Source organism: Macaca fascicularis, chromosome 4 (genome assembly GCF_037993035.2).
Source record: "Macaca fascicularis isolate 582-1 chromosome 4, T2T-MFA8v1.1".
Taxonomy (NCBI): Eukaryota; Metazoa; Chordata; class Mammalia; order Primates; family Cercopithecidae; genus Macaca; species Macaca fascicularis.
Window position 1 is genome coordinate 110,161,983 of NC_088378.1, and position 7,179 is coordinate 110,169,161.

The window sequence follows — 7,179 nt, forward strand, 5'->3', positions numbered from 1 at the left end:
ACATTTTAGAATTTCTGAGAATTTGAAGGAATGTTGGTATTATTTTAAGGTCCTTACAGAATTTCATGGTAAATAGAAATTTTTAAATATTATTCAGGAAAGCAGTCAAGATTTTTATTCTAGGTACTTCTGTTGTATAGAAAAGTAATGGTTCTGAATGGAATTACCTAGCAAAGAACAATAGGCACAACTGGGATATAGAGAAAATAAATTTGAATACTTTAGTAGACATACAATCTGTCTGATATGATTAGAGATTAAGATGCCTAAACAGATCTTTCTGATAAAAACATTTTGATACTAGTCCCTTGATCATTTTATATGTGGTCATGATCATTTTTGCTAAACTTTAGTCTTTAAAGAAAAACCTGCAGTATAACTCGTAAAAATAATTACCTTCCTTGGTTGGTATACACAGACAATTGTCCTTAGTTTTCACCTTTGTCTCTTGTTTAGATTTTAAACTACTATATTACAAGTTCCTCCAGTAAATGGCATTACAGCATAGTTTTAATTTCTTACTGTGAGTGAATAGTTTTAGTTTTCAAAAACAAAATAATGGTTATCATAAATTTACTGAGATGTGACTGAAATGATTGTTGCACGACTAACCCATCTACCTTGTAGGATGAAAAAGAGTATTTGATTGTCTGAGGCTATAGAGGTCCAGCTCAGTAGAGTGAAAAAAAGGACACTCTTGTTCAACGCAAAAGAAAAAAGTACTGTTAAATTACTGGCCAGGCATGGTGGTTCACGTCTGTAATCCCAGCACTTTGGGAGGCTGAAGTAGGTTGACCACCTGAGGTCAGGAGTTCGAGGCCAGCCTGGCCAACATGGTTAAAATTAAAAATAAAAAATTAAAAATACAAAATTAAAAATACAAAAATTAGTGGGATATGGTGGCAGTCATCTGTAATCCCAGCTACTCAGGAGCCTGAGGCAGGAGAATTGCTTGAAACTGGGAGGCAGAGGTTGCAGTGAGCCAAGATCATGCCATTGCACTCCATCCTCCATCCTAGGCAACAAGATCAAAATTGCATGTCAAACAAAATTACTAAAATATGAGTCGTTTTCCTTTTTTGCATTGCCTTTCATCTTGTCATGATATTTTTAAAATTGCTATTATTGTTCTAAATAAAGAAGAATTAAAATTTTCAAATATGAACATAGACTAAACTGTTCATTTTCTATTGTGCAACGCCATTTCCTATACAAATATAAGGGCCTTTAACTTGAAAGTAGCATCACCAAAATTCTACAACACATATTTTATCCTGCATTAGTCTGTTTTTCACTGCCATAAAGAGCTACCTGAGACTGAGTTACTTCAAAAGAAAAGAGGTTTATTTGGCTACAGTTCTGCAGGTTGTACAAGCATGGCACCAACATCTGCTCAACCTCTGTTAGGGTTTCAGGAAGCTTTTACTTATAGAGCAAGGTGAAGGAAGAAAAGACCTGTCGCAAAAGGAAAGAGGAAGCAAGAAAAGTACCAGGCTCTTTTAAACAGTCAGACACGTGGTAACTATTAGAGTGAAAACACATTCATTACTGTAGGGAGGGTACCAAGCCATTCATGAGGGATCCAGCCCCATCCAGCCCTTTCAAGACCCAACAACTTCCCACCAGGCCCCATCTCCAGCATTGGAGATCACATTTAAATATGAGGTTTTGAAGGGACAAATATCTAAATTACATCAAATCCTTATCAGAATGGTGGAAATACTGCACAAACTAACACAATGGTTTTTATTTCACTTCTCAGTGGTATACATGCTACTAACCTCTATACCTTTAGCATAGTAATAAACTAAAGAAAAACTATAAGGAAAAGGAACCATGGTTTTAAGCATCGATGGTTGGTTAATACAGAGGAGTAACACAAATAAAGGATATAGAGAGTTTTTTATTCATGATAGAATGTCATTGCATTCTTTCCACAGTTAAAGCAAGTATTGCTTAAACAGACACTGTGGCCTCTCGATGATGTCAGTGCTCACCTTCCTTATCACAGTTACTCGATGGTTCATGTAACACTCAGACTTTTTAGTAGATCTGAGTCTTCCTGAACTCCTGCATGTTGTGGATACACAAGAATTCTGTGTTCATAAGAAACTGGACATGCTGTCTACAAAGGAAGCAGCACTGCTCACTGGCATGTCGCATTGTCCTATCAAACCTATCAGACCTCACTTGCAAAACATAAGTTCCAAGATAAAATTATTAAAAATTTCAGCCGGGCGCGGTGGCTCACGCCTGTAATCCCAGCACTTTGGGAGGCCGAGGCGGGCAGATCACAAGGTCAGGAGATCGAGACCACGGTGAAACCCCGTCTCTACTAAAAATACAAAAAATTAGCCGGGCGCGGTTGTGGGCGCCTGTAGTCCCAGCTACTCGGGAGGCTGAGGCAGGAGAATGGCGTGAACCCGGGAGGCGGAGCTTGCAGTGAGCCGAGATCGCGCCACTGCACTCCAGCCTGGGCGACAGAGCAAGACTCCGTCTCAAAAAAAAAAAAAAAAAAAAAAAAAAAAAATTATTAAAAATTTCAAGATGGTGACAGCAGAAAATGAAATTACACCAAGTGCCAAGTTTGTGATGCCATCCTTGTGGCTCAATCAGCTTTAAGAAAAGAGAGGTGAGTGTTTCCAGATTTTGCTTCAGAGAAATGTTTTGTGATGATCATTGGATAATGAATTACCATTGTTTTTCTCTACCAGGTTAAAGTGTGGTTGCACTTTGCTTAAAAGTGGACTGTTATATAACATCATAAATTATATTTTACACCAAAAAACTTGGTCTTTTACTAAAGTAGAACACACATTTATAAAAAGAAAACTGAATATTGAATTAAGAAAAGAAAGGAATACTGATATCAATGATATTGAATTAGGCTGTTTTGCTAAAGAAATGTATTTTATTTTATGATTTTTAAAGATGCACATCCAGAAACTTTTTATAACACAGTGATTATAAGATTTCTATCACAAAACCATTGGTCTTCATGCATGTAATAAGCTATCAGACACACCTTTTACGTGCCTAGATTCAAAGGGATGAATAAAAAATAGTACATTACATTGTTTCTTCACAACTTGGGTGACACATAATTTGAAAGGCAAACTATAATAATATAAAATGAAAATGACTACATAATGAAACATCATAAGGTAATATAAAATGATAAGTTGTATTCTTCTGTTTCACAGGAAAGGACAAGTCCCTCAGATTCTTATACAATTTTTCTTTGTAGGAATTATTGTGAATTTTTATTTTACATTTCTTTGTGTGATTACCTTATTCTCTGTCTTCTTCAATAGTAAGCTTCCCTTGTCTGATTTTGCTCACTCTTATATACTACAGCCTTGACTCAGTGTCTGGCACAGTGGTGAGAACTAGCATATGCACTTAATAAATATTACAATTTCGAAAATATAGAAATATCTCACACAGGACTCATTTTGCAATATAAATATAATGTTAAAAGCAGTTAGGAAAATGTTTGACTTACCAGGAAAGACTCTACAGAAAAGATAAAATAGTAACAATTACGATAATGGGCCAAAGGGAGGAACAACTTTGGGGAAGTTTTTATAATCAATACTCCTTAATGATTCTAGGAAAAATACTTTAGTTTTATTGTCACTGAGTCATAGAGTTAGTGCAATACCTCTAAAAGAGTAAAGACTGTTTTAAGAAATTCACATTTCAGTTATTTCTTCAACCACTCTTTATGGAATTTTATTTTGAATATATCTAAAATATTCTAGGAAATCAGTAGTTTCTTCATTGTTTATTCAATATTCAAAAATAGAATTTCATTTTTAACTACATAATTTCTATTTATATTTAATGTATTTAAGTATCATTTTTATAAAAGGTAATATTCATAGAAATTTCTTCAAACATGTAATGAAAAGGGAATGGAAAGAATACATTCGAATCTAGCGTGGAATGTTTCAAAATTGTTAAAATTTAAATTGGTATATTTTCAGTGAATTTACTGTGAATTTTATTAACCAGTAGTATACGCTATAAGAAGAAAACCTTTGTAACACTATAGAAAGGGCCTGAGAATTTCAGTAACTAATTTTCAAGCATACCACCAATTGCATATATTAGACTTAATTCATCTTTTATAGAACTGCAAGGACTAAGCTATCAGTTTGATTGTAACTGTAATATATAACACAAAAATCTCTATTTAAATTAATCTAATTATAAGCTTCTGTTTTCAGTTTTCCAGTGTGGATCATAGTTCTTTATTTTGTCTTTATTTCCATCCTCCCTTAAATAGGAATTTGTATCTATTGGTTATTATATTATATGCATTACTAAATTGCTACCTAACAACTTCATTAATAGCCAAACTACATTTATGTCAAAAAATAAATAATTTTTCAGACATTATCCATCAATTGTAACAATTGTAAATATTTCTGTTTTGATATTTCCCTAATATTATTAAGGTTTCAATAATATATTACTCAAATGTGTACATTTTCCTTTCAGTTTAAGAAAGTGAAATCAAACTCAAATAATTTACTTGCTATGTAGTAGAAATACTTAAATAAGACAAAGTATAAGTTATACAATTTATGTTCTTTCAAATTTTGTGTTTTTTCTTCTCATAGATATATTATTATTTGAAAACAGTAAATTCATCCAATTTTCAAGTCAGTTGTGTCACTATACAAATTTAAATAAATAGGATAGTGTACAGGCAGAAGAAAAAGTCAGAAAACTTGACCTATGCTGTACCATAAAGTAAGTAATTTAGACTAGATACTTCAGTCTTACAATATAGTCTATATTATGTCTTAATCACCTCATTAACATATTTAGGTTTATATAAGCATACCTCTGTGCAACATATATTAGAGAGAAACAAAGAACTAATAGAAAAATAGTAGAAGAATAAATACTGAATTATTATTCTGAAATCATAATTAATGAGAATGTCACTATGTGCAAATACTCAAAAGATATATTAAAATTAAGAAAAAACAGGCCGGGCGCGGTGGCTCAAGCCTGTAATCCCAGCACTTTGGGAGGCCGAGGTGGGCGGATCACAAGGTCAGGAGATCGAGACCACAGTGAAACCCCGTCTCTACTAAAAATACAAAAAATTAGCCGGGCGCGGTGGCGGGCGCCTGTAGTCCCAGCTACTCAGGAGGCTGAGGCAGGAGAATGGCGTGAACCCGGGAGGCGGAGCTTGCAGTGAGCCGAGATCGCGCCACTGCACTCCAGCCTGGGCAACAGCGTGAGTCTCCGTCTCAAAAAAAAAAAAAGAAAAAGAAAAAAGAAAAACATAGTGGTCTTGATTCTATTCTTTATTTCTGAGAGGGCACTAGTAATACCCCTTCCTGTCAGTGTGTACATTTTCTCCAGTCTCTACTCTTCCCCATGTGGACCCATGTGTGAGCATATACACACTTTCTAGGTTAGTTTTAGGTAGAATTTATTTTTTCCTTGAGAGAGAACTGAGAGAAAATGGAGCAGAGTGGCCTCAATTTTTACAAAAATTTGTAAATGGGTAACAGAAACACATAGAAACAGTCATGAACAACTTATAACAGATTGTCTACCCGAACCTTAAAATTTTTTATAAGGAGATAGATTTAACTTATTCTGAGTTCTATGCCCTTACAGCTGTATTTTCAGGGGAAAAAATCACATCAGAACACATGCAAACTAAAAATTGTGCCTATCGTATATGCCAGATAGTCTACTTTTTCCCTCCAAACAAAAATTATTAAGGAATACTTCAAAGCTTCAAACAAAACTTCAAAAAAAATACTAGAAATACTTTTTCCTATAGATAACTTACATGGATAATAAGATGAATGTTTCCTGGAAGTAAAGGTTACAAAGTTCTTATTCACTTTAGTCCTCAACAAAGGTTTTCTGAATTATACTCCTTTATTGAAAATAGAATTTCTTCATATGGCCAGAAGTAAATCTATTTTTTTTTTTTTGGTTATTTGTTTCTACTTTTTTTTTCCCCCCTTAAAATATCTGCAATATGGGCAGAAGATTGGTGATTGGGTAAGCACCACAATATAATATTGTTATTAGGACTTCTCATTTTCATCTAAGAGTTTCATTTATTTTATTGTTTTAAACGTAACTGAAGGTATTATATTTTGTGGTATGTAAAAAAGACTTCTTCACTTCTTTAAGAAATAAATTAGTATAGTTTGCTCCCACCGCGGTGGGGCTGCTCATCTACAAGTTGAGAAAATTTAGCCTAAGAGGAAGATATGAGTGAGACTGAATCAGGAGCCACCGGAAAGCAAGAAGGCCATGGTGATTGTTGCCATAAGTAAGCCGGCTACCATCTTTCTGGCTTTGTTTGCAGTCTTCGTGGTGGTTTGAGGGCAGCGCTACCGCTGTCCAGGAGACCTGCTGCAGCGCTATGATTCCAAGTCCATTATGAGTCTGTTGGGTGCCATGAAGACCCAATCTGAGCTCTCTGAGTTAGAACTGGATGATGTTGTCATCACCAACCCTGGCATAGAGCCCATTCTGGATAATGAAGACTGGATCTAGGATGCCTTGGGCCTCATGGTCCACTGCATTGCCATCTTGAAGATTTGTCACACTTGGAGAGAAAAACTTGTTGCCATGCCAATGGGCTCAGAGGCTGAGAAGAAGACTTCAGCCACTGTCAGCAACATCATTGTGGTGGCTAAGTGGATCATCCCCAGAGTATACGATGTTGTGCAATCAGTGTACCCTCTGTTGGGCACCAAGCTCCTGGGTGTGTGTACGTGCTCCTATATGTGACTCATCAGGTGCTGGTAACCAGAAATGCCTGCCATCTGAACAGGGGCAGCACTTGGAGGTGCTTTGAGAAGCAGCCCTGCCTTCTGAACCAGATAAAGGCCTCCCCGGCCCCAACACCTTCTTGAAGGAGCAGTTGGGAATTTATTGCCTGTAGGCCAGCAACTAGTCATGAAAGCTAACAAGAATGGCTTAGATGAGCCTTCCACTTTTTCCTGTAGAGTTAGTTGTTCTCCAGGGCTCAGGAGTGTGCGCATAGCAAAGCGGGAGAGTCCTAGCTGGTGATGCCATTGTTGCAATTGCAAATTGTGACTGGTGAGTGGCAGTCTAATACCACAATCAGGGGATATGCCATTCATCATTTGCACAACACAGCACTGAAACTGGTAGATGGTCAGC

At 36.0% G+C, this 7,179-nt stretch overlaps 1 pseudogene; it reads left to right on the plus strand.

Moving 5' to 3' along the window:
- Positions 1 to 6,300: 6,300 nt before the first annotated feature.
- LOC102136341 (transmembrane protein 98 pseudogene) lies at positions 6,301 to 6,937 on the plus strand (annotated as a pseudogene).
- The last annotated feature ends 242 nt before the right edge of the window (positions 6,938 to 7,179 follow it).